The following is a 22,570-nucleotide window of genomic DNA, read 5'->3' as shown; positions in this document are numbered from 1 at the left end:
TTTCATTTGACTCACTCATGGAAGAGACTAAAAAGAAAAATTTTTAAAATTTAGGGACTAAAAAATAAATTTAAACTTAAGAGACAAAAAAATAACTCTCAAATTGAGGGATTAAAACAACAATCAAGCCTTTTTTTTTTTTTTTAAAAGCAACTTGTGTAAGAATTTTGGGTTTAGATATAATTTCACCTTATGAAATCCAACTTTTAAGGTGAGATCTCTCCCTCCTCCTTCTCCCACTTATATACATTAATCTAGCCATATCATTACATGCAGTTAGGAATAGTCAAATTATCCAAGAATCCCTCATCCAAAAGATACAACATTGTCAACAAAAGAAGGGAAACTTGATGCCCACAATTATCAATTCTTATTGCCACTAAATGGGTGAAGGCGTTGATTAATAATAGAACTTAGACCTTGTCCTCATGAAGAAGCATATTTGGAATGCCCTTATTAACGAGGAAGTATCGTCCAATCTCACGACAAACATGATCACCTTCTTCAAGGTGGAGTTCCAAGAGAGAATAAGGAAACTTGTTTGGAATTCATCAAAATTAGCACAGAAGAGTCAGTCTCCTCGAGTAGTTTAGTGTATTTCATGACCCGTGAATGCATCCACAAAAGTCTTCCAATCAATTTTTTCAAACATTTTTTCTTCAAAAACTCACCATTCATTTCCACTATCTTTTCCACAACTTTCTCTACTTCAATGCACAATGGAAATTTGTTCATCACACCTTTATGTTTGATGACAACATGTTATGTGTTAGTAGTCTCATATTTACCAACAAGTAACAATATTAGCAACAACACTAACATTAACCTTCCAAGTTCAAAATACATAAAAACAACATAATCAAACAACATTCAATTACTGCTTCATGGTGCTTGAATACATTAAATCTCAACAAAATAAATATTAATGCAATTATAACCAAGACAAGAATCTTGAACAAAGTACAATGGAAAAATGTAAAAACTAGTGTGTTTAAAGTCTTAACACTAAGCCAACTAGCCAAGCTACAACATCAACTACCAATGCTAAATTATAGTATTTTTTTTTTGGAAAAAAAAAACCTTATGCTTAAATCTATAGTAAACAATTTATGCAAGTATCACTTAATATGCCATTATTACCACACATTAGTAATAAGTTATAACAACCTTATGATTTTCTGATTTGTTCAACAAAAGTAGCATCAAGAATTTCAACTTAAAGAAAATGTGAATTTCTTAAGCATAAAGGTAGTCACATCACAACTTGAACCTTTATTTTTTTTTATATACCAAAAAATCTTGCAACTCAAACATTTATGTTGGTGGGTGATGTGTCATCATTTTCTCCTATTTCTTAACCCTTTTTGTCACTATTTTAATTACTGATTAGCCTTAATTGTCAAATTAATTATGCAGTTTTATCATTTGGGCCTACTGGACTAATTTTGTGTTTTTAATTTAATTTCAGGAGAATTATAAATAATTGGGCTTGGACTTGAAGAGAGCAGACAATTTTATTCTACCAAATCTTATCTTATCCAGATTTTATCTAATCTAGATATTATTTCATCTAGATTTTATCTTATCCTATCTTATCTAGATTTTATTTCATCTAGATTTTATTTTATCAAATCTTATCTTATCCTGTCCAGATTTTATTTTATTAATGGGCTTGGACTTAAAACAAATTTGTAAGCTTTGGGGGCTGAGAATCTATATAACAACACCAAGGTTTTAGTTTAAGAATTCCTTTTTCGTTTTGGGAGGAGAATAATTTTAGGTTTTGCAATTCTAGTTTTTACTATTTACGTAGCAATAAAATTTCATTTTCTGCTTCAATCTGCAATTTCGTTTTCTACTGATTAATGGAAGGCTAAGTCTGCAGTGTTGTTTTCTCTTGAGGATCAAGCACAGCTCTCTTTGAGGTTTTATTATTACTATTGAATTTTGATCAGTTTTTCCTCTTCACCAATTACTCTGTATTTGTTGCTATTAATCCATGCATGCTTAGTGCTTGATTAATTGTTTCTGGTCTTAATTTACGTTCATGCTTAATGATCAGTTTCGTTCATGATTAATTGGTGTATGTGTTGCTTAATCACATAATGACAACCTTATGTTAATTTTCGCTTAGTAATTTAATTTAGGGTTGGATTAAGTGGTTGAACTGATTAAGGATAAATTCTCGTAACCTAGGATAAGAGACTTGCTATTTTATTAAAGGGCTTGGACTTAAAACAGATTTGTAAGCTTTGGGGGCTGAGAACCTATATAACAGCAACAAGGTTTTAGTTTAAGAAGACCTTTTTCGTTTTGGGAGGAGAATAATTTTAGGTTTTGCAATTCCAATTTTTACTATTCACGTAGCAATAAAATTCTGTTTTCTGCTTCAATCTGCAATTTCGTTTTCTACTAATTAATGGAAGGTTAAGTCTGCAGCGTTGTTTTTTCTTGAGGATCAAGCACAACTCTCTTTGAGGTTTTATTATTGCTATTGAATTCTGATCAGTTTTTCCTCTTCACCAATTACTCTGTATTTGTTGCTATTAATCCATGCATGCTTAATGCTTGATTAATTGTTTCTGCGCTTAATTTACGTTCATGCTTAATGATTAGTTTCGTTCATGATTAATTGGTGTATGTGTTGCTTAATCACATAATGACAGCCTTATGTTAAATTTCGCTTAGTAATTTAATTTAGGGTTGGATTAAGTGGTTGAACTGATAAAGGATAAATTCTCGTAACCTAGGATAAAAGACTTGCTTGTGAATCGAGGGGAAACAACGTGTTTTAATTCTGATATTTTCTAATTAAATTTTGTTCGCTGTTTAATTTACAAAAACAAACAACCCCCCCCCCCAATTCGTTACTATTTTATTACTATCTGTTATGAACGTTTGGTTGACCATTGCTCGTTGGGAGACGACCTAGGATCACTTCCTAGATACTGTATTTTTAATGTTTATTTGATTCCGGTATGACCTCGATCAAATTTGGCGTCGTTGCCGGGGAGCAGTGGTCCAAAGGTTCATAATAGTGTTTAGTTGTTTTGAGTCTAGCTCTGTTGTTTAGTGTGTGAGTGTGTGTTGTTTTGTTTTGTGTAGTGGTCTGTTTCACATTTCAGTCGCGTCCCCTATTTAGTGCTTCCCTGTTTCAGTTGCTCACAAAATTGCGACTGATTTTGTGTAATGTTGATTTTTTTGTAATGCTGTGAACAGTGTTTAGCACTGAACTAGCGACTAATTTTGCAATTTAATTAGTGATTTTTGTTTTGATAGTTAGAGTTGTTATTTTTGGCTGATTTTTTGCGTGGTAGCTTCTTTTGATCCATATTTTGTGTGAAAAATACCAGGAGCACTTGGTGTGGCAGTATTTGAGAGAGACAAAAATTTTGGGAACTTGTTTTTAGCAAAACTTAAAACGGCCATAACTTTTGCTCCGGGTATCAGAATGACTATTATTATATATGCATTTGGGGTAGAAAAAAATTTCTCATACTGTGTAAACCTGCTTTAGCTGGTTGGGGTCTCCCAAACTCCAAAAATCAACCGTTTACTAATTTTTTTTTCAAGTATTATTGTCCTATTTTTCTAAACTTTGCTTAGGTAGTTTTCATAGTTCAACTTTGAATTTTTGTTTGAAATTTTTTGTGCTATCTTTTCATGATTTTAGGGTGTTCCTCACAAAATTTCAGCTCATTTTGATATCATTTGAGTATAGTTGTAGTTTTACCCCCTTGTTAGGTGCTTGTTGAGAAACACATTATTTGCTGCATATAGTGCATGACTAGGGGCAATCCAGGTGATTTACAACCCTTTGATCTTGAAATAGATAGAACCTTTCATAGATTAGTTAGGCATAGTGTACATCCTGGTCATTCTGTGCAATTTGAGCATTTTGAGCATTCTGTTGAGGGTGATTCTGAATATTCTGATTTTGAGCATTCCACTACGAATTTTCATACTGAGAACATGGCTCAACCTTCACCTCGTGAGAGGAATCTTAAGGAGATGGTTGCACCTGATTTCACTTATGAAAGCTTGTGCATTCAATATCCTGATGAGGGTGTTCCATATGTTCTCAAGACTAGACTAATACATTTGCTGCCCAAGTTTCATGGTCTTACAGGTGAAGATCCTCATAAGCATCTTAAGGAGTTTCATATTGTTTGTTCCACCATGAAGCCCCCCTGATGTCCAAGAAGATCATATCTTTCTAAAGGCTTTTCCTCATTCTCTGGAGGGAGTGGCAAAAGATTGGCTATACTACCTTGCTCCCAGGTCCATTTTCAGCTGGGATGACCTAAAAAGGGTGCTCTTGGAGAAATTCTTCCCTGCATCTAGGACCACTGCCATCAAAAAAGACATTTCAGGCATCAGGCAACTTAGTGGAGAGAGCTTGTATGAGTACTGGGAAAGATTCAAGAAATTGTGTACAAGCTGTCCTCACCACCAGATTTCTGAGCAACTCCTTCTTCAATATTTCTATGAGGGACTTAGCAACATGGAAAGGAGTATGATTGATGCTTCCAATGGTGGAGCTCTTGGTGATATGACCCCTGTTGAGGCTAGGAATTTGATTGAGAAGATGGCTTCCAACTCCCAACAATTCAGTGCAAGAAATGATGCTATTGTCCTTAGAGGAGTCCATGAGGTGGCCACAGATTCATCTTCATCTACTGAAAATAAAAAGCTTGAGGGAAAATTTGATGCCTTGGTCAACCTAGTAACTCAGCTTGCCTTGAATCAGAAATTTGTACCTGTTGCAAGAGTCTGTGGTCTATGTTCTTTTGCAGATCACCATACAGATCTTTGTTGATAACTGCTAAATATGAGTTATTTTGATAATAAAAATATATTGAAAATATCTTTAAAAATATTAATTTAGCAATTATCTTTGGCTTAAATATTAAGATTTGATTTTTTCTTATTTATGGCTTGCATATATGAAAAGGAGAGATTAAAGGAGAAAAAGATCCAAAAAAATATCCAAAATATCAAGAAATCTCAACAAGATATGATTACAAGCAAAACAAATCCAAAAGATATCAAAAATATCAAAAAAGAAAGATTTCTAGCATCAGGCCCAAGTCCACTCCAGCAATTATAAAAAGAGAGTCAAGCTAAGGAGGAGAAACAGACAACAACCCCCCTCTCCTAGGGGTTTCATTTACTACCTCTCTTTCTTTCACCCCCTTCTCATTGTAAAGCCTTCAATGGCCATGAGTGGCTAAGCCTCTAGTTAGGGCCTGACAGGCCTAAAAGCCAAGCGATGTATGATGTACTCACTATTTATCAATGCAAAGGTGTTTTCTATTCTATTATCTTTTCTACTTTTATCTTGCATTATTCATCTTTATATTCTGTTAGGGGTTAGACGCTTGGGAGAGGGTAACTTCTAAATAAGATTTAAAGAAGGTATGCATGCATTGGTTTTAGGGGTTAGACACTCGGAAGAGGGTAACTTCTAATAGAACAAAAAGAAAGGATTTCATAAGAAAGTCATTGCTAGGAATAGAATGATTATTTTATGCTCATGCATTCTTGCAAACATCTAGAATTCATACTTCATGCATTTTATTTGTTGAGTCTTTGCAAAGGAATTTGGAAGATAGATAAATAAAATAGGCTTGTCATCGTGAGGAATCAGGGACAAGTAATTGAACAGATGTGGGTAGAACAGAGTCACCTAAATTGATAAAGAAAAATCATAAACTCATACATACTAGGCAAACAAGGCAGGTCAGGTCCCAACCTTATCATATTCTGATTTTATTTTATTTTTATCTTCTATTTTTATCTTCTACTTTTCTTATCTTATATTTTATCCTCTATTTTCTTTATCATATCTTAATTTAAATATTTTATCTTCTCTATCTTCTATTTTTATCTTTAAATCTTTTATCCTTTCTTTTAAATCTTTATCTTATCTACTATATTTTCTATTCTTTATCTATTGCTTTTAGATTGGGTTTGCATTAATCTAAGTACAAACAAAGTCCCTGTGGATTCGACACTCGGACTTCTGAGTAGTTTACTACTTGTGACAAATTTGGTACACTTGCCAATGAGTTAACATTTGTCCTTCTTTGCAGCAATCTGGAGTCAATGAGCAACCTGAAGCTTATGCTGCAAACATTTATAATAGACCCCTTCAGCAGCAAAACCAACAACTACAAAATAATTATGATCATTCAAGCAATAGATACAATCCAGGTTGGAGAAATCATCCAAATCTGAGATGGGCAAGTCCTCCACAACAACAACAGCCTGTCCCTCCTTTCCAGAATGCTGCTGGTCCAAGCAAGCCATATGTTCCTCCTCCAATATAGCAGCAGTCACAACAAAGACAAGAAGCAACTAAGACTCCTCCTCAACCTTCCTTAGAAGAGTTAGTGAGGTAAATGACCATCCAGAATATGCAATTTCAGCAAGAAATAAGAGCCTCCATTCAGAGTCTGACAAATCAAATGGGGTAGATGGCTACTCAGTTGAACCAAGCTCAGTCCCAAAATTCTGACAAATTACCTTCACAAACTTTGCAGAATCCGAAAAATATGAGTGTCATCACCTTGAGGTCTGGCAACCAAATTCAAGTGCCTCCACCAATAGCAGCACCTGCACCTGAACCTGTCAAGCTTCATTCTACACCTGAAAAAGAGGATGAGATAGTTGCACAAAAGAGAAAGCTTCCTAACAACAATTTTCATGCAGGTAGACCTTCTTCTAGCAATTCTGACTTACAACAGCCTCATATCCCTCTTCCATTCCCACCTAGAGCAATTCCATACAAAAAAATGGAAGAAGCGGAAAAGGAGATCTTGGAGACCTTCAGGAAAGTAGAGGTGAACATACCTCTGCTAGATGCCATCAAGCAGATTCCAAGATATGCCAAGTTTCTAAAGGAGCTGTGCACCCACAAAAGGAAGCTCAAAGGCAATGAAAGGATTAGCATGGACAGAAATGTGTCAGCATTGATAGGTAAATATGTTCCTCACATTCCTGAGAAATGTAAGGACCCAGGTACTTTTTGTATACCTTGCATTATTGGGAACAATAAATTTGAGAATGCAATGCTAGATCTAGGAGCATCAGTTAGTGTCATGCCTTTGTCCATTTTCAATTCTTTATCTCTTGGACCTTTGCAATCTACAGATGTGGTGATTCATTTGGCAAATAGAAGTGTTGCTTACCCCGTAGGTTTCATAGAGGATGTGCTGGTTCGGGTTGGTGAACTTATTTTTCTTGTTGATTTTTATGTTCTTAATATGAAAGAGGAATTTTCCCATGGTTCAGTTCCAATTATTTTAGGCAGGCCATTTATGAAAACAGCCCGAACCAAGATAGATGTTTATGCTGGCACATTGTCTATGGAATTTGGTGATATTGCTGTTCATTTTAACATTCTTGATGCCATGAAACATCCATCTGAGGATCATTCTGTTTTTCATGCTGAGATAATTGATCATATTGTTGATGATTATATGTTTGATTTTGATTATGTTCTTCATGGTAGGAAACATCCATTTTTATCTGATCTGCATACTTGTCATTCCTTATGCATTGAATCTGAGTTTGAATTTGATCCTGTATCTGATTTTTATGCTGAGAGTGAATTTGAATTTGAGTCTGGTGTTGCATCTCTTGATGTTGATTTTTTAGAGTCAGAATGCACTAACCATGTTACATGAAGTACATATACTTCTGACTTGCTTTATGAGGTACAAGCTGAGGAACCTTCTTCTTCTCCTACCCTAGTTCCTCCCACTGCTCAGCCACCAGCCACACCAGAGTTGAAGCCCTTACCAGCAAACCTCAAATATGCTTACTTGGAGGACAAGAAAAAATTTCCAGTGATCATCTCTGCCTCCCTTGCTGCTGAGCAAGAGGAGAAGTTGTTGCTAGTTCTCAAGAAGCACAAGAAATTCATTGGATGGACTTTAGCAAACATTCCTGGTATTAGCCCATCTACCTGCATGCATAGGATACTTTTAGAGGATGGAGCTAAGCCAGCAAGGCAGCCACAGCGGCAACTCAACCCCATCATTCTAGATGTGGTAAAAAATGAAGTGACCAAGCTCTTACAAGCTGGAATCATCTACCTCATTTCTGACAGCTAGTGGGTGAGTCTAGTCCAAGTAGTTCCTAAGAAGACAGGCCTCACAGTGATCAAGAATGAAAAGGATGAGCTTATCCCCACAAGAGTGCAGAACAGCTAGCAAGTGCGCAATGATTATAGGAGGCTAAACCAGGTAACCAGAAAAGATCATTTTCCCCTGTTATTCATTGATCAAATGCTTGAGCGCTTGGCAGGTAAGTCTCATTATTGTTTTCTTGATGGTTTTTCTGGTTATTTACAAATTCATATTGCTCCTGAGGATCAAGAAAAGACCACATTCACCTGTCCCTTTGGCACTTTTGCCTATAAGAGGATGCCCTTTGACCTATGCAACACCCCTGGTACCTTCCAACAGTGTATGCTTAGCATTTTCAGTGATTTTTTAGAGAGCTGCATAGAGGTGTTTATGGATGATTTTACTATTTATGGATCCTCTTTTGATGCATGTTTGGATAGTCTGAATAGAGTTCTTAGTAGATGCATTGAAATTAACCTTGTGCTGAATTTTGAAAATTTTCACTTCATGGTAGAACAAGGTATAGTTTTAGGGCATATCATTTCCAGTAGGGGCATAGAGGTAGACCCTGCAAAAATAGATGTTATTTCACAATTGCCTTACCCCTCTTGCGTGCGAGAGGTTCGTTCTTTTCTTGGTCATGTAGGGTTTTATAGGAATTTTATCAAGGATTTTAGCAAAGTAGCCCTTCCACTATCCAATCTGCTGCAAAATGAGGTGGAGTTTGATTTTGATGACCAATGCAAAGAGGTTTTTGATTGCCTCAAGCGTGCGGTGAATACCACCCCTATCATTTAGGAACCTAATTGGACAGCCCCATTTGAGCTAATGTGCAATGCATCCAATTACGCATTGGGGGCTGTCCTTGCTCAAAAGATTGATAAGCTGCCTCGGGTGATCTACTACGCTTCTAGAACTTTGGATGTTGCTCAAGCAAATTACACTACCACAGAGAAGGAGCTATTAGCGATAGTTTTTGCTCTTGAAAAATTACGTTCATATTTGCTTGGTACTCGTGTTATTGTTTATACTGACCATGCAGCTCTAAAGTACCTATTGAAGAAGGTTGAATCAAAGCCTAGATTGATCAAGTGGATGCTTTGGCTCCAAGAGTTTGATTTGGAGATCCGTGGTCGGAGTGGTGCGCAGAACCTCATGGCTGACCATCTGAGTAGGATTGAGCGTGTGTCTGAGGACTCACCCATTCGGGATGATTTTCCGGATGACCATTTGTACATTCTGTATAGTATTTCTGATTCCTTCCCCACTCCCTGGTTTGCTAATATTGTGAATTATTTGGTTGCTTCTGTTTTTCCTCCCTTAGCATCTAAAGCTCAAAATGATAAAATTAAGAGCGATGCTAAGCATTATATTTGGGATGACCCCTATTTGTGGAAGTTGTGTAGTGACCAGGTTATTAGGAGATGCATTCCAAACCACGAGATTGACTCGGTCCTGCAATTCTGTCATTCTTCCGCACCAGGTGGCCATCTTGGCATACAGAGGACAGCTCGCAAGGTGCTTGACTACGGTTTCTATTGGCCCACCATCTTTAAGGATGCATGGAGAATCTATAGCACTTGTGAGCCTTGTCAGAGAGCAGGCGGCTCACCTTTATGGAGACAACAAATGCCTCAACAACCCATGTTATTCTGTGAGGTGTTTGATGTCTGGGGTATAGATTTTATGGGGCCTTTCCCTATCTCTTTTGGTTTTGTTTATATTCTCCTTGTTGTTGATTATGTTTCAAAATGGGTGGAAGCCAAACCCACCAGAACTAACGATGCTAAGGTTGTTGTGGATTTTGTTAGATCTAATCTGTTTTGTAGGTTTGGAGTCCCTAGAGCCATCGTTAGTGATCAAGGCACCCATTTTTGTAACAAATCCATGTATGCCTTGCTCAAAAAGTATGGGGTCGTGCACATAATTTCCACACCTTACCACCCCCAAACTAATGGGCAGCCTGAGATTTCAAACAGGGAGATAAAAAGGATCTTGGAGAAGATTGTGCAGCCGAACAGAAAGGATTGGAGCACCAGGCTAGATGATGCTCTTTGGGCGCATAGGACTGCCTACAAAGAACCCATAGGAATGTCGCCTTATCGGGTTGTCTTTGGCAAGGCATGCCATCTTCCTATAGAGATAGAGCACAGGTCCTACTGGGCTGTAAAGACCTACAACTTCTTTATTGATCAGGCTGGAGAGGAAAGGAAGTAGTAACTAAGTGAGCTAGATGAGATCCGTTTAAAAGCCTATGAGAATTCCAAATTCTACAAGGAGAAGACCAAGAAGTTCCATGACAGTTTGATAGCTAAGAAGGACTTTGTGGTTGGACAAAAAGTTTTATTGTATAACTCTAGGCTCGGACTCATGAGTGGTAAGTTGAGGTGAAAGTGGATTGGTCCTTTTTTGGTGACTAATGTTTTTCCTTATGGTACAGTTGAGATCAAAAGTGAATCCACATATAAGAGCTTCAAGGTCAATGGACACCGGCTGAAACCATTCCTCACAAATCCCTCCTTAGTGGATGTAGTGGTGGAGGAGACCTCCTTACTTCACCCTACTTCTCTTCCGCCATGACTTAGGGAGTTTTCTTTTTCTGTCTCCTTCTTTACTTTTATTGCACTTGTCTAAATTTATTGATTGTTTTGATTGTTCTTGATCTTATGATTGTGCTACATTGAGGACAATGTGTTGTTTAAGTGTGAGGGGGGGGGGGGGGGGAGATTGTTCTTTAATTTTGTTGGGTTTTCTAGTTTAATTTTTTTTTAGATTTTCTAGGTTAATTTTGTTATTTTGGTTTTATGTTTTGTGTACAACATTGCATGCTTCTCTTTGAATTATAGGTTATGTACATGTAATGGTAATTGTTTTTGAAATAGGAGTTTCTTGGCATTTTGTGAATTAAAATCCTTGTTTTTCTCTGCATGTCAAGTTAGTTTTGAAAGTTCGAATTGGAAGTGATAGATTTACCGTTGGTGAGAATTTGAGCCATCATCATCTATTTTATTCGGTGTGTTTTTCCCCATTGATTGCTTGCACAATAGCCTTGGCTTGACTCTTGTTGATACTTCTTGCTTCACATGCATGTTGGGAGATGATTTAGGCATTTTGTTCTTATAAGCCTCTAGCCAAATGAGCCTACCTTGAATTAATTCCTTTGATAGCCCCTTTGAACCCCTATGTTCCCCTTTCTTTGTTTTGAAGCTCATTACAAGCCTTAAGTGAAAAACCATGATTTCACCCTACCCTTAAGGAATTTTGGAGCTTTGGAATTGTTTTGGGAATAAGTGTGAGGGGGGGGGGGGGGGGGGTATGTTTCATTGGATGATATGTTTTTATTGGCCATGCTTGATGATGTATACATATATTGCCTAATTGTTGCTTTATTTTTCAAATACTTTCAATTGCTACTGTCCACGTTAAAAAAAAATACAAAAAAAAAATACAAAAAAAATGAAGTTGAATAAATGAGGTCTTGGTTTGAAGACTTGGATTGGTTGAAGACTTGGTTGATTTTGTTTTGGGTTTACTTTTTAAAGCTTAATTTGTAATTTTGGTTTTGGGGTTTACTACTTTTTCTTACTTCCCACTTATTCCTCATTGCTCCTCTATTCCTTTGGGTTTTAGTTATTATCCCATACTTTCATCTACCTTGTCCTTGGCCCCATTACAACCTTAAAAGACCTTTTGATCCTCATGTGCATGTGCTTGTGATGTGGTTGTCAATTTTAGAGTCTTGCCAAGTCTATGTGGTGTTTGTTTTCATGGGTGCTCTAAGAGTAAACAGTAGCCTAGACACTTGAGAGATAAAGTGCATATCTTGTGAGGCTTTATCACTTTTCATTCTTGAGCTAATTGACTATCTTGCCATGTTTGAGATGCTTGGATGATTTTCATGACGGCCTTGATTCTTTAACTCTTTACGTGTTGGATGTTACCCATTCTTTTCATTCCTTGAGATTCATTGAGAAATATGTAATTGTTTTTGTGTCTGTTTGTTTCTCTTTGATATATCTGGATTTGTCCCTTGCTTTGTTTTTTTTTTTTTTTTAATTTTGCCCAAGAGTGCAAAAGGCTAAGTGTGAGGGGATTTGATGTGTCATCATTTTCTCCTATTTCTTAACCCTTTTTGTCACCATTTTAATTACTGATTAGCCTTAATTGTCAAATTAATTATGCATTTTTATCATTTGGGTCTACTGGACTAATTTGTGTTTTTAATTTAATTTCAGCAGAATTATAAACAACTGGGCTTGGATTTGAAGAGAGCAGACAATTTTATTCTACCAAATCTTATCTTATCCAGATTTTATCTAATCTAGATATTATTTCATCTAGATTTTATCTTATCCTATCTTATCTAGATTTTATTTCATCTAGATTTTATTTTATCGAATCTTATCTTATCTTATCCAAATTTTATTTTATTAATGGGCTTGGACTTAAAACAGATTTGTAAGCTTTGGGGGCTGAGAACCTATATAACAGCACCAAGGTTTTAGTTTAAGAAGTCTTTTTTTTCATTTTGGGAGGAGAATAATTTTAGATTTTGCAATTCCGGTTTTTACTATTCACGTAGCAATAAAATTTCGTTTTCTGCTTCAATCTGCAATTTCATTTTCTACTGATTAATGGAAGGCTAAGTCTTCAACGTTGTTTTCTCTTGAGGATCAAGCACAACTCTCTTTGAGGTTTTATTATTACTATTGAATTTTGATCAGTTTTTCCTCTTCACCAATTACTCTGTATTTGTTGCTATTAATCTATGCATGCTTAGTGCTTGATTAATTGTTTCTGCTCTTAATTTACGTTCATGCTTAATGATCAGTTTTGTTCATGATTAATTGGTGTATGTGTTGCTTAATCACATAATGACAGCCTTATGTTAAATTTCGCTTAGTAATTTAATTTAGGGTTAGATTAAGTGGTTGAACTGATAAAGGATAAATTCTCGTAACCGAGGATAAGAGACTTGCTTGTGAATCAAAGGAAAACAACGTGTTTTAATTCTGATATTTTCTAATTAAATTTTGCTCGCTGTTTAATTTACAAAAACAAACAACCCCCCAATTCGTTACTGTTTTATTACTATCTGTTATGAACGTTTGGTTGACCATTACTCGTTAGAAGACGACCTAGGATCACTTCCTAGATACTGTATTTTTAATGTTTATTTGATTCAGGTACGACCTCGATCAGCGGGTGCATGAAATTAAATTTTCTCAACAAATATCTAGATTATCTAGAGAAACTTGGCCACATACAACATTGAATAAGATTGCTTTCAAAGTAACTTGTACAACACAATTATTGTTTTGCATAATCCAATTCTTTACTTATGCTCAATCTGTCTTCTATTTCTGTTGCACTTCAAAAGAAATGAGCTAATACATCCAAAGCATATTCCAATCTAATATATATTCCTCTCACTCTACAAAAAATTAAAATGCCTACACACAATTATACAATCACTATAGTTCCATCCAAACTCCATGTCCTTAGAAAATCCACTTTGAAACAACAAACCATAAAGATACCAATTTATGTATATACAATGAGTTCACTCTTCACAACCCATTGTTGTGTATAAAATGAGCTTAAAGGAAAATTTACTCTACGTGACAATAATGGACCTAAAGTTCAAATATCATACCCTAGAAACTAATGTTGGTTCCCAAATAACTATATTTTACAAGTAGCGTAAGTGAATCCAATAGTCAAAGAATTTATTGATTACTTTGTAGAAAAACAATAGTAGTGAGAAAAAATAGTTTGACTAAAAGATTTCACATATAGGATGACCTAAGATTCTGATTTCAAACATACCTTTAGTTTGCCCTAATTATTATTCTAGTTTAATATGAAATTAAACTGCAATTGCCAATTGTCCCTCTTAATTTTATTAATAGAAATTGGTCATGAACTATTAAAAATATTCCCTAGATTCAATCCCTAATTGATCATGCAAGGTTTAAGTTAGGGAAAAGTATAAAACACGTAGAGGGTGATCAATAATTAATCATATTAGAAATTTAGCCAACACAGTTGTTCATAAAATGTTTTTCTAAACTCAATTATTCCATAGGTCTAGCAATTAACCACAATACTAGTCGTTGATAGTTAATTGATTTTAACAAGCTCAAGTTGATCAATTCTAAACAAGAATTAAAAATAGTGGAGTAACTTAATTGACTGAATAAAGATGAATTTCGATTAAAATAAGCAATTTGAATTCATAGGCATATATTACATCACAACCCTAGCTCAAGAATTTTAGCTAGCCATAAGCATTGAGAAGCATACAATAACAAATGTATACATAAAAAGAAAAAAGGGAGGAAAATCCTTTACAAGTTTTAACCTTCATGATGCTTTTCATGCCCTTCCTAAATCTTCCAGCCTTTTACTTGCACTAACTCACTCAAAGAGAATGTAATTCTAAATCTAAAACAAAGCAAAAGATACCTAAAACCTAGTTATCTTGTCATTCAAAAATTGAATTAAGCTTCCAAACCATTGTGCCACTAACCTAGGTTCAATAAAGGTTAAAAAGTATTAAAAATTCACACCCAAAATCCAATTGTGAAATTGTTACATTGGTCGCGTCAATGAGGTGGTCCCCAAAGCAGTCTCGCTTGTAACATCCCATTTTTTTCATAAATAAATTTAAAAAGATTTTTAGTAAAAATAAATAAATAAATATTAAGCAAATAATATACTGAGTACCCTAGGTATAAATAGCTATGTTAAGTCAGGTGTCTCATCTTGCTTCATTTTCGTTTTTCTGTTTTCTCCTCTCAAAACTCTCTTTTTCCCGCAAACCACCAAGCTTGTCTCATAAAATGACGATCTCGAACTGATTCACCGTTGGATTGTTGTGAAATTTAAGCATTAGGATTGCAACCCAATTCCAAGAATTCTAACCGTTGGAAATTTTGATATCATGTCTGGGCTGAGATAAATATCCTCCGCATCGTAACCTTTTCCTTTCCCGTAGAAACCCAGAGTTGTCTTGGTAAAACTACAATCCCGGTTTCGTTAACCGTTAGATTATCGTGAAATTCTTATATTTTGTTCGTGATCCAATTACGCACACCTCCACCATTGGGATTTGCACAACAGTGTCTATGGAGGGAGAAATATGCATCACACGAAGCAGTATAGAATGGAGGCTTCAATCCTTTCTCTTTCTCTCTAATGTTTGGGAACTCTATCAGAGCAATCAGAGGAAAAATTGAGGAATCTCAAAAAATTGCTAGAGATGCCACTATCGCTTTCAGAAGACACGTGAGTCCGCTTAGAGGTAAGGGATGAATTATTCACAATTGGGGATTAGTGAGAATATGTGCAGGGATCCTTAGAGGGTCAAATTGAGATTTATTTTTGGGATGTTTTATTACATTGAAATTCTTCTTGTGTGATTATCTAAAATAATGTGAGGGATTTTTACTCCCTGTGGATTGAGAAATATTCTTGTATAATTTGTTTGTGCTTTGAATAATATTAGTGTAATAAATAGTTATATTAGAATTATGAAGTTATGATTGGAATTGTACATAAGTGATAAATCGAATATATGATGAATTTTAGAATAACATATTACTTTGATATTATAATATTGTTATGGAGATTGAATATAAGTGCAAAGTTGAATGTTTTAAATTGTGAGATACACGTAAATATAGGATGATTGATTGTGACATTAATTGTATTGTGAGCTGTGAATTATACAATAACCTGACTAGTGTTTATATTGAGAAAAATGTTTATGTGCATTGTTAAAAAAAAAGTGTAGGTTCCTAGTTAGGAACCAGTGTTAAATTGTAGCGCAATATGTTGTATGTGTTTAAAACACGAGTGTGAGGTCGTGGGTATTGTATAATTCATGAACAATGTCTATAAATGAAATATGTGATGAATTGTGGAATGACATGTTATTTTGACATCACAGTATTGTTATTGAGATTGAGTAAAAGTGTAAAGTAGAACATGTGTTGAATTGTGAGATACGTGAAAACATGTGATGGTGGATTGTGACATTATGAGATGTGAAATTGTGAATGAGTTTTGGTTGTGAATAAGTGTGTGATTAACTATTGATGTGACATTATTTGTGTTGTAAGCTGTGAATTGTACAATAACCCAACCAGTGTTATCTTGAGAAAAATGTTAATGCGCAGTATTAAAGAGAAAGTGTAGGTTTCCTATTTAGGAACCAGTGTTAAAGAGAAAATGTAGGTTTCCTATTTAGGAACCAGTGTTAAATTGTAGCGCAATATGTCGTACGTGTTTAAAACACGAGTGTGAGGTCGTGGGTATTGTATAATTCACGAGCAGTGTCTGTGTGCTAAAATGATTTTAGGGGTTGGACCTGAATCAGGAAGGAGAGGCCCTGACGAACTCTTCGAAGTGTAGGCCTTGGGGGTCATCGGGTTTGAGTGCTCCTTTAAGCCTATGCTGATCTTATATGGTTGGAGCATTCTTGCAAAACATCGTGATCCTGACTGGTCTCCCTATGATCTTACTTAGTGAGAGTGACCTGACAAACCCATTGTGTGGTGTGTCTTGTTATGTACTCCTAAGCGCCCCAGGGTGGTTTTTCATTGACATGGTACCACATTGCATATAGGCTTGAGTCTTAGCATAACTGTATCATGCGCTTGCTAATTATTTATTATGAAATTGATGTGTTATTATGTCTTGATCGAAGTGTGTGATTCTTGTGTATTGTGATTGATGATTGAAAAGTGAATTTTGAATGATAAAGTGGTGGAATTACGTAAGTTATGTTTAAGTAAGTTTTATTTTGTTTATATAATATGTATATCTAGTTACCTTGTTTCTCTCCATTAGTTAGGAATGTGATAACTCACTCCCTGTGTGTTATTTGTGTTTGGATCCTGTGATGATCTTAAGCTTTGTGTTTGGGGGAGCAGATGACTAGGTGAATCACTTTAAGGAACATTGTACTAAAGGACGTCGGGACACAATGCTCTGATAGGATGTGACATTGGGGCATAAGTTTATATTAATTGCATGATGTTAGTCTATTTCATTTTACCTCACTGATTTAACAAAACATTTTGTAAATTTTGATGGCCTTGTTTCGAGCCAAATATATTTTTAATAAGTTTTAATTGATAATAGTGAATTGAATGTGAACCTTGTATTCACGTGAATTTGTTTACCAATTTTTTTATATATTTTATTATGTATATATATGTCGGGGTAGAGGGTGTCACATCGCTAGCCAAGCCTATAATAAAATCACATTGGACAAGCCTAAAGTCATGCTTGGCAACCTAAAGTCATGTTGGCCGAGGTCATCGCCAATGGATTTTTTTTCCTTGTATCGTTTTGCTTAAATATTGTGCCTTCATTACTTGCTTAATAGTTTATCCTTCACAAACCAAATAGTTAAAGCATATCATGCAACTTTAGGATCAAACACAACAACATTAACTACATGAATTATTCATTACTGGTCTAATTTCTCACGCATTTTCTATGCACTAGATGTGAAAATCACATGATATTGCTCTATAAATCTACATAAAGTGTAGATTTGTCACCTATGTAGCTATAAAGAGCATGTCTCACCTTACTATTTTTAAAAATTCAGTTTAGATCCAAATAATTGGATTAATCTAAATCCATATTAAGAAAGAATCTGTATGTTTTCCAAACAAGTTTGAGATCGGTTTTAAAATCAATTTTTGCTTCAAAACTAGTTTAAAACAAAAACCAGATTCAAACCAAAAATTAGGTTAGAAACTAATTTCAAACTAAACGATTGATTTTAAAATTGGTTTTAAAACCAATTTTAACAAAAAATAACAAATCACTATATGCATCATGTATAAAAAAAAATAATAGTAGACTCAATACATTGCATGTCTTATATATTTGATTAGAACAATGTATAATTTTAGGTGACTCCATATGAGGAATACAAAATAAATAATGAAAAAAAATCAACTTAAGGAATTAAGTATCTCCTTCTAGACTATTACGAGAAATATTAGTTTTGTTTTTACAAATGAAAATATAACCAAAGGATATTTCAACATAAAGTCTAGATATTATTCAAGCACATACTGGTTAAGTAACTTGCATTTTCTGCGTATATATCATTTTCAAAGTTCCAATTTCAATGAAAGTCTAGACCTTAATTGTGGAGTCAAATGAACTTGATAATAATATTGTCCCAACAAAGGGATGTGACTACGTGTCAGTATGTTCATCACAATACAATAATGTATTCATGTCCTAGACTTAAGAGAAAAGAGCTAAAAAGAGTGGGTCATTAGATGGTGATTATAGATTTGTCCAATATGTAGTAAGCAAAACAATACATCTATATTGTCTAACAACAAACATACCTTTTAAATAATTAAATGCTACATACATTGATAGAAAACAAAAAAATGTTTGAAAAGTAAAAAAAAGTTCTAAATTAATCAAATAACAAATCTTTTTAGTTAACTATATATAGTGATAGGGGATTCTAGATTAGATAATCATAAACCATTTTTCATAAATGACACAAAATGTTTAAAATGTAAAAGAGTTCAGAGTTTGATGAAAGAATAAAACTTTTAGTTAACCAAATATAGAAAAAAAATGTTACGAAATATGAACTAGATAACCATAAACTATTATATATATATATAATAAACTATTGTATTGCTAGTTACCTCTGCTCCAACAAATATGAAATCATTGACAACAATCATGATAAGACTTATCCTTCGGGTTCATGAATAGTGAACTTTGAAATTGAATCTTTTTAAAAACATTTATAATGTTCATGATGGAGTTGGTTAATCCCTCATTGTGGACAACATTAAAAATATGAAGGACTAAATTAAACCTTTCTAAAAAACATTAAGAACAAAAATGATCCTTTAAAAAACATGAGTATCTATTTCCGTTAGCCACATTTAGGGACTAAAATAAAGATGCTAAAACATAAAAGATTAAAATAAACAAAAACTAAAACACAAAGAATCAAATATATATTTTAGCCTAAATAAAAGAATTTCAATGTACAATGACCCACTCCTATATAAATATTTTTAGACACAAATAGTCTCCTTTATTTAGGCAAAATCTAAAGTGGGCCATCATCATAAATGATTTATTATGCACCATTATTTACCACTCTCGGAATAATCTATTGTGCACAATGTTACCATGCACCCTCTACATCAAAACTCTCGCTTTCTTATTCTTCTTCCTTCCCTCTCCACATCACTAGCTATGCCTCCACCACTTCTAGTGATGCCTTTACCACCAACGACACGTACACCACGTCCGACGACCCCTCCACCACCTCTAGCCATGACCATACCATACACCTTTCCCCGTAACACTATGAAAATTACAACTTGGTCTGTGTTTGTAATTAGTCCTTCTTGAGTAATTTTTGTGTTTGTTTTGACCATGCATTGTGATTTAATTAAAAATCATAGTGTCGAGTTATTTTACTAAGTAATAAGTCCTTAATTAATTGGTTTTTCTATGATTACTTATCTGTTAGTGTTTGCCTACAAATTATTTTGCATATGATAATTTGTAGTCGGTTAGTTTTTTTTATAGAAAAAGTAAATAATTGGATCTTGAGAATTTCCTTATTTACATAAATAAAGAAACTTCCTAAGTATTAAGTTTATTAAAATTTATTTGATTGGTTTTAATTATTAAAGTTGATAGAAAAGTGTTTTTGGTGCGAGAAAATTATTTTCATAGTGCAAGGTTACACTGTGTAAATTAATTACACAATGTAAATCCTTTTTTTCCACAATCATTTTAAATCTCCACTTACCAATAAGGGGAAGGGCTGACCATGCATGCTAACACTCTCCCCCAATCACCTTTTTGTACACTCAAACACTCTACCCCTCCCGCTACACTCTAACTCACTCACCTTCACACACACTTCATTTTTTTTCAAATCCTTGAAGCACAATTGCTTTATTCTCTCACCTCCTATTCAGACCAAGAAAGTCGAAACACTTTCCTCTCCATCTATCATTTTCGTGGACACCAAAGGCCAGGGTGATCACACCATAGCTTTTATTTTTTAGTACAAGTGTTTTGTTGAGTGCACAACCAAGAGCTTCCAACCTCCCTCTCCTCTCATTTTCGTGTACTAAAGCTTAGGGTAATGGGCTCTTTTAGATGAACTCAACTACCTATGGTTTCGTTTTGAGAAGGCAGCCATGGTGTATTGATCCTCCAATGCATTGCATGCATCAAAGTCTTCTTCTTCCTTTTTTATTTCTAGTTTTTTCACTGTTTTTGCAAAACTGAGATCTTTTCTCTTTGCATGCATGTTCTCTTTTTAGTTTTTCTTTGATTTTGTGCTTTGGAAGAGCTTCTACTGTAAAGGAGACTCTATCCAATTTTTCATTTTAAAAAGCAAGTGTAGATTTTTGAAATTAGGCTATGAGAAGGGAAAGGTCGGTTGGAAGGTTTGATCCTCTAGACCAGTGTAGGGGTTTCGAGCCTATAATTAAATTTACCCGTTGGATTTTCATGAAACTTGTTTTTCTTCTTCAGACAAAATTTTCAACAGCTTTCATGTTGAAGCCCTTGAGATATGAGGTCATTTTGATGCCCATATGTGACATGAAAGGTGACTATCTTGTTGTGCAAGGAGTGTCTGGCAGTCCTTGGTTTTTTGTAACTTTTTGGCTTATATGATTTTCATTTTAAAAAGCAAGTGTAGATTTTTGAAATTAGGCTATGAGAAGGGAAAGGTCGGTTGGAAGGTTTGATCCTCTAGACCAGTTTAGGGGTTTCGAGCCTATAATTAAATTTACCCGTTGGATTTTCATGAAACTTGTTTTTCTTCTTCAGACAAAATTTTCAACAGCTTTCATGTTGAAGCCCTTGAGATATGAGGTCATTTTGATGCCCATATGTGACATGAAAGGTGACTATCTTGTTGTGCAAGGAGTGTCTGGCAGTCCTTGGTTTTTTGTAACTTTTGGCTTATATGATTATCATCTGAACAAAAAGGTTTACCTTTTTATGAAACTAGAGAAAAAATTATTTCCAACCACTTAAATTAAAAAAAAATATATGGATTTCATCTTCATTTTCTAAAGGTTCAAGTGAAACAGAGTTGTTGTAGGAAAGATAGTTTTTAGGTCTAGGAAAAGTGTTAAAAAGAAAATTTCACCAAGAGAAACATAGGACAAATTTTTGTGTAATTTTTATCTGTCTGAAAAGAGTATTATGTTATCTTCACAATGTAAAAAGTATAAGTCTTTTTGGTTTATTGAAGAGGTAAAAATTCACAAATCTTTGAACTATGTCCAAATTGAAGTGCTCTTTGTCTCATTGCCTTGTAGAATTTTTTTATGTTTTTTTTTGTAGATTTTTTCTAATGAAGTATTTTGCCTAGTTGGAAAGATAAGAAAATTTCCTTCAAGTTTGTATAAAAAGTTTTCAATAATAAAGTTATTTGCAAAATTTTACTGAGGCTTGAATCTGACTGTTTTCTAAAAGCTAGGGTTTTTAATGCATGCTACTTATTTTTTAAATTTTGACTAAGTATGAATGATTTGCCTTGTTAACTTTTATTTAAGTGTCGTGTGATGATTTGGTGATTTCCCTGTAAGTTATAATCTGTTTGTTTGCACTTGAAAGACCTGAGGAGTATGAATCCCAAATAATTATAATTGTGGAATGTGATGTTTTAATTGAAAATTGGGAGGTGTGACCTTAGGCATTGTTGCATGTGATGTTTTGTGTGTGACCTGGTTGGCTTGCAACCGGGGACAATAATGATTTGTGTGTTAATACCTGTGTGTAGTAGTTATAGGGACTCGGGCACGGGTCCTGGTGTCGACTAGGATCCAATTCTAGTGGGCACAGTGCATCTTGAAGGACGTGTACCTTTGTGTGTATTATATAGGGACTCATGCATAAGTCGCAATATGGACTCTACCTTATTCTAGTGGGCATTGTGTGTCTTGAATGACACACAAAATTTGTGTTAGTAAACAAGGACTCGGATACGAGTACCCATGTGACTAGGATGTTTTCTCCGAGAGAGTAATGTGCTTGAGAGACGTGCAAGTGGATGCAAACTCGCGGTGGAATATGGAGAAGTTCTTCAAGAGAGTCGCATGGGGGGACATGTTGGAAGTTGTGATAGCTCGCCAGACGGTGATCAATTAGTGATTTCCACCATGAGGTGTGGATGAGATCCTTGTTGTTATAATGTGAAGTCTGGATGATACTCAGTCATGGTTTGCCTTTTGACGAGGTTTTGTACCTATGTAGTTAGGCCCTACAATGACGATAAAGTAAATCCTCGGTGATGAGTGGTTGAGGAGTAAGTCCTTGGAGTTGGGATGGCCTTACAGAGTGGTGTATCGGGTATGTTCGCTGACTTGCTATCTCTTGGGGATATGACT

At 34.8% G+C, this 22,570-nt stretch overlaps 1 non-coding gene and 1 pseudogene across 1 annotated transcript; both read right to left on the bottom strand.

The window, feature by feature from the left end:
* Positions 1–413: 413 nt before the first annotated feature.
* LOC114406029 lies at positions 414–782 on the bottom strand (annotated as a pseudogene).
* Positions 783–4,351: 3,569 nt separating this feature from the next.
* LOC114368612 lies at positions 4,352–4,458 on the bottom strand. Its single transcript, XR_003657372.1, has one exon. It is a non-coding gene; the product is annotated as a small nucleolar RNA R71 (small nucleolar RNA).
* Positions 4,459–22,570: the final 18,112 nt, after the last annotated feature.

Source organism: Glycine soja, chromosome 1 (genome assembly GCF_004193775.1).
Source record: "Glycine soja cultivar W05 chromosome 1, ASM419377v2, whole genome shotgun sequence".
Lineage (NCBI taxonomy): Eukaryota > Viridiplantae > Streptophyta > Magnoliopsida > Fabales > Fabaceae > Glycine > Glycine soja.
The sequence above is the reverse complement of the archived record's forward strand: the minus strand, read 5'-3'. Positions and strand labels throughout refer to the sequence as shown.